Raw genomic sequence first — 8,559 nt, forward strand, 5'->3', positions numbered from 1 at the left:
AGAGAGAGGACCCAAATAAACAAAATCAGAAACGATAGAGGCGAAATAACAACAGACCCCACAGAAATACAAATGATTGTTAAACAATAGTATGGACAACTCTACTCCAACAAATTAGACAACTTGGAGGAAATGGACATATTCCTATAAAAATACAACATTCCAAAACTCAATCAGGAAGAATCTAAAAATCTCAACAGGCCAATAACTATGGAAGAAATTGAAGCAGTCATCAAAAAGCTTCCAGCAAACAAAAGCCCCAGACCAGACGGCTTCACAGGGGAGTTTTACCAAACATTCAAGGAAGAACTAAAACCTATCCTCCTCAGACTACTACAAAAAATTCAAGAGGAAGGAACACTTCCAAGCTCATTCTGTGAAGCCAGCATCACCCTAATACCAAAACCAGGTAAAGACAACACAATGAAAGAGAATTACAAGCCAGTATCCCTCATGCACATAGATGCCGAAATCCTCAACAAATTCTTAGCAAATCAGATCCAGCAATACATCAGAAAGATCATACACCATGACCAAGTAGGATTTATCCCAGGGATGTAAGGATGGTACAATATCTGAAAATCAATAAACATGATACATCACATAAACAAATTGAAAGAAAAAAAAACCACATAGTCATATCAATTGATGCAGAAAAAGCATTTGACAAAATCCAACACCCATTTTTGATAAAAACTCTCAGCAAGGTGGGAATAGAAGGACCATACCTCAACATAATAAAAGCTATATATGACAAACCCACAGCCAACATCATACTCAATGGACAAAAACTAACACCATTTCCCCTAAGAACAGGAACAAGACAGGGATGCCCACTCTCACCACTCCTGTTCAACATAGTACTGGAAGTATTAGCCATTGCAATTAGACAAGAAGAAGAAATAAAAGGCATCAAAATTGGAAAAGAAGAAATAAAACTGTCCTTATTTGCAGATGACATGATATTATACATAAAGAACCCTACAGACTCCATCAAAAAACTATTAGACTTAATAAATGATTTCAGCAATGTAGCAGGATACAAAATTAATGCCAAGAAATCTATCACATTTCTATACACCAATCATGAACTTACAGAAAGAGAAACTAAAAAAACAATCCCATTTACCATCGCACCAAAAAAATTAAGCTACCTAGGAATAAACTTAACTAAAGAGGTAAAAGACCTCTACTCAGAAAACTACAGGACATTGAAAAAAGAGATAGAGGAAGACATAAACAGATGCAAGAACATACCATTTTCTTGGATTGGTAGGATCAACATCATTAAAATGTCCATACTACCCAAAGCAATCTATAAATTCAACGCACTTCCCATTAAAATACCAACGGCATATTTCACAGGCCTAGAACAAACTCTCCAAAAATTCATCTGGAATAAAAACAGACCCAGAATAGCTGCAGCAATCCTGAGAAAGAACAAAGTTGGTGGGCTCTCAATACCAGATATCAAGCTGTATCACAAAGCCACTGTTCTCAAAACTGCCTGGTACTGGCACAAGAACAGACATATAGATCAGTGGAATAAAATAGAGAGCCTAGAAATCAGCCCCAACCAATACGCTCAATTAATATTTGACAAAGGAGACCAGAACATACAATGGAGTCAAGGTAGTCTCTTCAATAAATGGTGTTGGGAAAATTGGACAGATACATGCAAGAAAATGAAACTAGACCATCAACTTACACCATACACAAAAATAAACTCAAAATGGATAAAGGACTTAAATGTACAATGGGAAACCATAAAAATACTAGAAGAATCCAAAGGCAACAAAATCTCAGACATATGCCGAAGCAATTTCTTCACTGATACAGCTCCTAGGGCATTGGAAACTAAAGAGAAAATGAACAAATGGGACTACATCAAAATAAAAAGCTTCTGCACAGCAAAAGAAACCATCAACAAAACAACAAGAAAGCCCACAGCGTGAGAAAACATATTTGCCAATGTTATTTCTTTTTTCTTTTTTTTTAAATTAAATCTTTATTGTTCAGATTATTACATTTGTTCCTCTTTTTTTTTCCCCCTATAACTCACCTCCTCCCAGTTCCCGCCCCACCCTCCGCCCTCACTCCCCACCCACTGTCCTCATCCATAGGTGCACGATTTTTGTCCAGTCTCTTCCCACATCTCCCACACCCCTTTCCCCCCCAAGAATAGTCAGTCCATTCCCTTTCTATGTCCCTGATTCTATTATAATCAACAGTTCATTCTGTTCATCAGATTATTTATTCACTTGATTCTTAGATTCACTTGTTGATAGATGGATATTTGTTGTTCATAATTTGTATCTTTACCTTTTTCTTCCTCTTCCTCTTCTTAAAGGATACCTTTCAGCATTTCATATAATCCTGGTTTGGTGGTGATGAACTCCTTTAGCTTTTCCTTATCTGTGAAGCTCTTTATCTGACCTTCAATTCTGAATGATAGCTTTGCTGGATAAAGTAATCTTGGTTGTAGGTTCTTGGTATTCATCACTTTGAATATTTCTTGCCACTCCCTTCTGGCCTGCAAAGTTTCTGTTGAGAAATCAGCTGACAGTCGTATGGGTATTCCCTTGTAGGTAACTGGGTTTCTTTCTCTTGCTGCTTTTAAGATTCTCTCTTTGTCTTTTGCTCTTGGCATTTTAATTATGATGTGTCTTGGTGTGGTCCTCTTTGGATTCCTTTTGTTTGGGGTTCTCCGCACTTCTTGGACCTGTAAGTCCATTTCTTTCACCAGGTGGGGGAAGTTTTCTGTCATTATTTCTTCAAATAGGTTTTCAATATCTTGCTCTCTCTCATCTTCTGGCACCCCTATAATTCTGATGTTGGTACGCTTGAAGCTGTCCCAGAGGCTCCTTACACTATCCTCGCATTTTTGGATTCTTTTTTCATTTTGCTTTTCCGGTTGGATGTTTTTTGCTTCCTCGCATTTCAAATCATTGACTTGATTCTTGCGCTCCTCTGGTCTGCTGTCAAGCGTCTGTATAATATTCGTTATTTCAGTCCGTGTATGCTTAATTTCTAGTTGGTTCCCCAATATAAGATCGAGGGTCTTATTAGTTTTCGTGTAGATCTCATTAAGTTTATCGGCAGCTTCTAAACAGTTCTTGAGAGACCTTAAAAGTGTGGTTCTGAACTCTATATCTTCCATTGACAATTTTGTCCTGTTTCTTTGTCTCCGCATTTTGTTATGCTTCCTTGGTGCACACCCTAGTGGTCTTTGTTTGCAGTTTTATAGTTAAATCTTGATTGTTGTAGCTAATTCCAGGGAGGGTTTGACCTCCAGGCCAAGTGGCTATGAGAATCAGCTGTGTCAGCAGTGAGAGAACTTCTGTCCTCTAGGGAGGTGCTAATCTAGCCTTTGCCTGAGGCTATCCGGCAAATGCCTCTGTGCAGGGCTTGGGCAAGGCGGGTCGCACAGGATCAACAGGGTGGGCCGGAGAGAGCAGTTATGGCGGCTCTCAGTCCTGTCCCCAGGGGCTCTGCCTCTCTGAGTCCCAGCACCCACTGCAAAGCTCGGAGAGAAAGCTGCACTCGCTCTGACCGAAGCCAGACAGTCCCGCTTCTCCCGTTTGAGTCAGGGTCCCTAAAGACTCGCCCGGATCTGGAGCTCAGAGTCTGCGACTCCCTCCAGATTGAAAACGCCAACCCCGCCCTCCGCCACCAGCTTGCTCCACGCACTCCGCACCTCAGAATTTGACTTCAGCACTGCGCCTCCTCTGAGTGTCCGTGTGCGTTTCTCTTTCTTCCTAGTTGTAGGACTTCCACTCAGCCAGCGTTCCTGTGGTTCTGGGTGATATCCCTTCCGTTTTTTGGTTTCACTTTTGAAGTAGTTGTTCAAAGCAGCAAACTCTGGCATTAACCTATGCCGCCATCTTGGTTCTCCCCATTTCTCTTTCTCCAATGTTATTTCTGATAAAGGCCTAATCTCCAAAATTTATAAGGAACTCATACAACTTAACAAAAGGAAGATAAACAATCCAATCAAAAAATGGGCAAAAGACCTAAATAGACACCTTTCAAAAGAGGACATTCAGAAAGCCAAGAGACATATGAAAACTTGCTCAAAGTCACTAATCATACGAGAGATGCAAATCAAAACAACAATGAGATACCATCTCACACCTGTCAGACTGGCTATCATCAACAAATCCACAAACGACAATTGCTAGAGAGGATGTGGAGAAAAAGGAACCCTGGTGCACTGCTGGTGGGAATGCAGACTGGTGCAGCCACTATGGAAGACAGTATGGAGTTTCCTCAAAAAACTAAATATGGAACTCCCATTTGACCCTGTGATCCCACTTCTAGGAATATATCCCAAGTGACCAGAAACACCAATCAGAAAGGATATATGCACCCCTATGTTCATAGCAGCACAATTCACCATAGCTAAGATCTGAAAACAGCCTAAGTGCCCATCAGTAGATGAATGGATAAGAAAACTGTGGTACATCTACATGATGTATACTATGCTGCTGTAAAAAAGAAGGAACTCTTACCATTTGCAACAGCATTATGCTAAGTGAAATAAGCCAGTCAATGAAGGAAAACACCACATGATCTCACTCACTCATGGATAATAAAGACCATCATAAACTTATGAACAAAAATAGATACAGAGGCAGAGCTGCCTCGAACAGACTGTCAAACTACAGCAGGAAAGCCGAGGAGGTTTGAGGGGCAGGGGGGCGGGTAAGAGATCAACCGAAGGACTTGTATGCATGCATATAAGCATAACCAATGGACATAAGGCACTGGGGGGTAGGGGAGGCTGGGGGATTGTTAAGGGCGGGAAAAAAAGGAGACATATGCAATACTTTTTGTAATACTTTAAGCTATAAAACAATAAAAAAAAAAAAGAAAAAGAAAAAGACAGACTAAAATTAAAAAAAGAAAGAGAAAAAAAGAAGTAAAAACACCCCACCAGAAAAGCAAAATGAAAAAAGAATCAAAATATATGAAGATAATGTAAGGAGCCTCTGGGACAGCTTCAAGCGTACCAACATCCAAATTATGGGGGTGCCAGAAGAAGAGAGAGAGCAAGATATTGAAAACCTATTTGAAGAAATAATGACAGAAAACTTCCCCTTCCTGGTGTAAGAAATAGACTTACAAGTCCAGGAAGCGCAGCGAACACCAAACAAAAGGAATCCAAAGAGGACCACACCAAGACACATCATAATTAAAATGCCAAGAGCAAAAGACAAAAAGAGAATCTTAAAAGCAGCAAGAGAAAGAAAGTCAGTTACCTACAAGGGAGTACCCGTATGACTGTCAGCTGATTTCTCAACAGAAACTTTGCAGGCCAGAAGGGAGTGGCAAGAAATATTCAGTGATGAATGCCAAGAACCTACAACCAAGATTACTCTACCCAGCAAAGCTATCATTCAGAATTGAAGGCCAGATAAAGAGCTTCACAGATAAGAAAAAGCTAAAGGAGTTCATCACTGCCAAACCAGTATTATATGAAACTAGGGCCCCCGGTGCACGAAATTCGTGCACTGGGTGTGTGTGTGGGGGCTGGGGGGGAGTGTCCCTCAGCCCAGCCTGCCCCCTCTCACATACTGGGAGCCCTCAGGCATTGACCCCCATCACCCTCCAATCGCAGGATCGGCCCCTTGCCCAGGCCTGACGCCTCTGGCCTAGGCATCCGGCCCGGGCAGCGGGGACCCGCAGCTGCAGTGGCCCCGCGATCGTGGGCTTCGCTCTAGGACCAGGCAAGGGACCCCTAGCTCCTGGGACTGCCAGCTTCGACTGTGCCCAGCTCCCATTGCTGGCTCCACCCCTACTTCCTGCTATCACTGGCCAGGGCGGAAAAGGCGCCTGATTCTCTGATCATGGCTGGGGCCCCAGGGCCGCCTTTGCCCTGCCCCCCAGCTCTTAGCTCCCCCCTGGGTTTCCAATCACTGTCAGTGGAAGGGGGCTTTTCCTGCTTTCCCTTTCGCCTCCCTGCATTGTGCCTACATATGCAAATTAACCGCCATCTTGTTGGCAGTTAACTGCCAATCTTAGTTGGCAGTTAATTTGCATATAGCCCTGATTAGCCAATGAAAAGGGTAGCTCGTACGCCAATTACCATTTTTCTCTTTTATTAGTGTTGATGCTGAAAGGTATTCTTTAAGAAGAGGAAGAAGAAGAAAAAGGTAAAGATAAAAATTATGAAGAACAAATACATATCTATCAACAGGTGAATCTAAAAATCAAGGGAATAAAAAATCTGATGAACAGAATAAACTGGTGAATATAATAGAATCAGGGGCATAGAAAGGGAGTGAACTGACAATTCTCGGTGGGAAAGGGTTGTGGGGTGCAGGAAGAGACTGGACAAAAATCGTACCCCTATGGATGAGGACAGTGGGGGCGGGGGGGTAAGGGCAGAGGGTGGGGTGGGAACTGGGTGGAGGGGAGGTATGAGGGGAAAAAAGAGGAACAACTGTAATAATCTGAACAATATAGATTAAAAAATAAGAAGAATAAAATAAAAAAAGAAAATATAAGGTATAAGGGGGGGTAAATGGAAGTGAATTTGACTTGGGGTAGTGAATACACAATACATACACAATATTATATACAAATGATGTATTATAAAATTCACAACTGAAACCTATAATTTTATTAAACTATGCTACCCCAATAAAAAAGAAAAAAAAATAAGCACACGCAAAAAATATATCAAAATTAATACAATATTACTGAATTGGAGTGCTTTCTATATGGGTTATAAAATAAATTAAATTAATAAAAACAGTTTTCATAGACAAACTAGTTTGTTGAATTACATACCAAGGAAGTATCACTACTTACTATTTTAATTCTAAGAGTAGTCTGTTATATAGTGATTTTTACAATTGTTTTGTTTGGTTTGTTAGTTACTTGTGTTTGTTTATATTACTACTTAGAAAGTTAATTCCAAGCATAGTGAGGATTAGATATGTTAAATATTTGAATTGGCCAATTTATTTTCCAAGTCTTTAAGATTTCCTGACACAGCATAGTACTATTTACTTTTTCTCTGTTGTAAAAATTAGTCAAATACTTACAATTTTAAAACTCACCTTTCAAAATATTATGAAAACACACTATAATTATGCCATTTAGTGGTTAATTATTTTTAAAAGTTAAATAGAATACTTTATCCAGTTCTATATCTTTCTACAAGACAACATAAAGATGAAAGTAGTAGATGCTCATGATATTGGAGTTCTCTTTTTTGAATGTATTTATGGAAACCTGCGTTATGCCTTGTATACAGGGGTAGGCAAAAGTAAGTTTATAGTTGTAATACAAATAAATAATACAATAATTAATAAATAATAATACAAGAATAAGCTTTTTGTGAGCTCACAAACATAAACTTACTTTTGACCACTGTACTTTTACCATACACTATGCATGTTTGACAAAACTATTTTTATCGATGGTATACATTTAACTGCATCATCATTGCAGTCATTTATACCATTCATAGATGTAAAAAAGTAGCATTTTTGTTGTTTTATAAATATTATACATTATATAAGCATGTATATTTTAATATAGAAGCCACTAAATATAGAAATATTGACAAATGCATTTCAATGTTATTTCTGAAGATAAAATAAACAATTTTATTTCTTCCAAATCTTAGCTAACAGTTTTAAAGAAAAATTATTTGCTAAAGAGATTTCAGTTCTTCAGTTCTGGTTATAACGTTCCTGCCCAAGATATAAAATGTAATCCACATTAGTATTCAGCAGGATTCTGAGAATTGGCAGATACTTTCCTAATATTGCATCATCCATTCTATGACAAAGACTTCATAATACAGTAAATAACATATTTGAGAGGTATCATTAAATTTCTATTGTATCAAATAGCAAAAAAAGTAAATATAATGACAAGAGATATGCTCAATATGCTTACATTCAAATTATGTAAGGATAAAAATATATTTCTGATCATGAATGGGAACATAAAAGGGAAAAGAACACAAGTTAGATATAATCCTTATATTCAAGGCACCTTCAATCAAATGGAAAAGCTAATATATAATTTAACAGAAAAAAGACTAAATTATTGTACTACATGTACAAATAAGTCAATCATAAGGAGTTGAAATTATCCATTTGGGTAAGAAATTAGAAGAAATGGATTAAAAGAGTTGACTTCAACCTTAACAACATAGGTTTTGAGTAGGTAGAGAAAGGGGAAAGAATGGAAGTTTTATAAAATGACACAAATTTTTGGAAGTGCCATATATCCATCATTTTAGAGAATGGCAAATTGGTATTTGGCTAAAGTATGAGACAGGTTTGCATATATAACTAAGAAAATTATTTCAGGGGTGGTGGTGGGTGGGTGGAGGTAAGAGATGGCTTGGAGATAAATGTTGATGAAAAGTATGCAATATATTTTAAACTATAAAAATTTCTTGAAAAATATTAATGACAATCTAAACAAATGAAAAATATTTTATCTGTTCTCTAGATAAGAACACTTAATATTTTACCAATATTGATTATCTCCAAATTATACATTTAAATGAAATCCCAATAAAATGGGCCTTGA

Source organism: Myotis daubentonii, chromosome 2, assembly GCF_963259705.1.
Source record: "Myotis daubentonii chromosome 2, mMyoDau2.1, whole genome shotgun sequence".
Taxonomy (NCBI): domain Eukaryota; kingdom Metazoa; phylum Chordata; class Mammalia; order Chiroptera; family Vespertilionidae; genus Myotis; species Myotis daubentonii.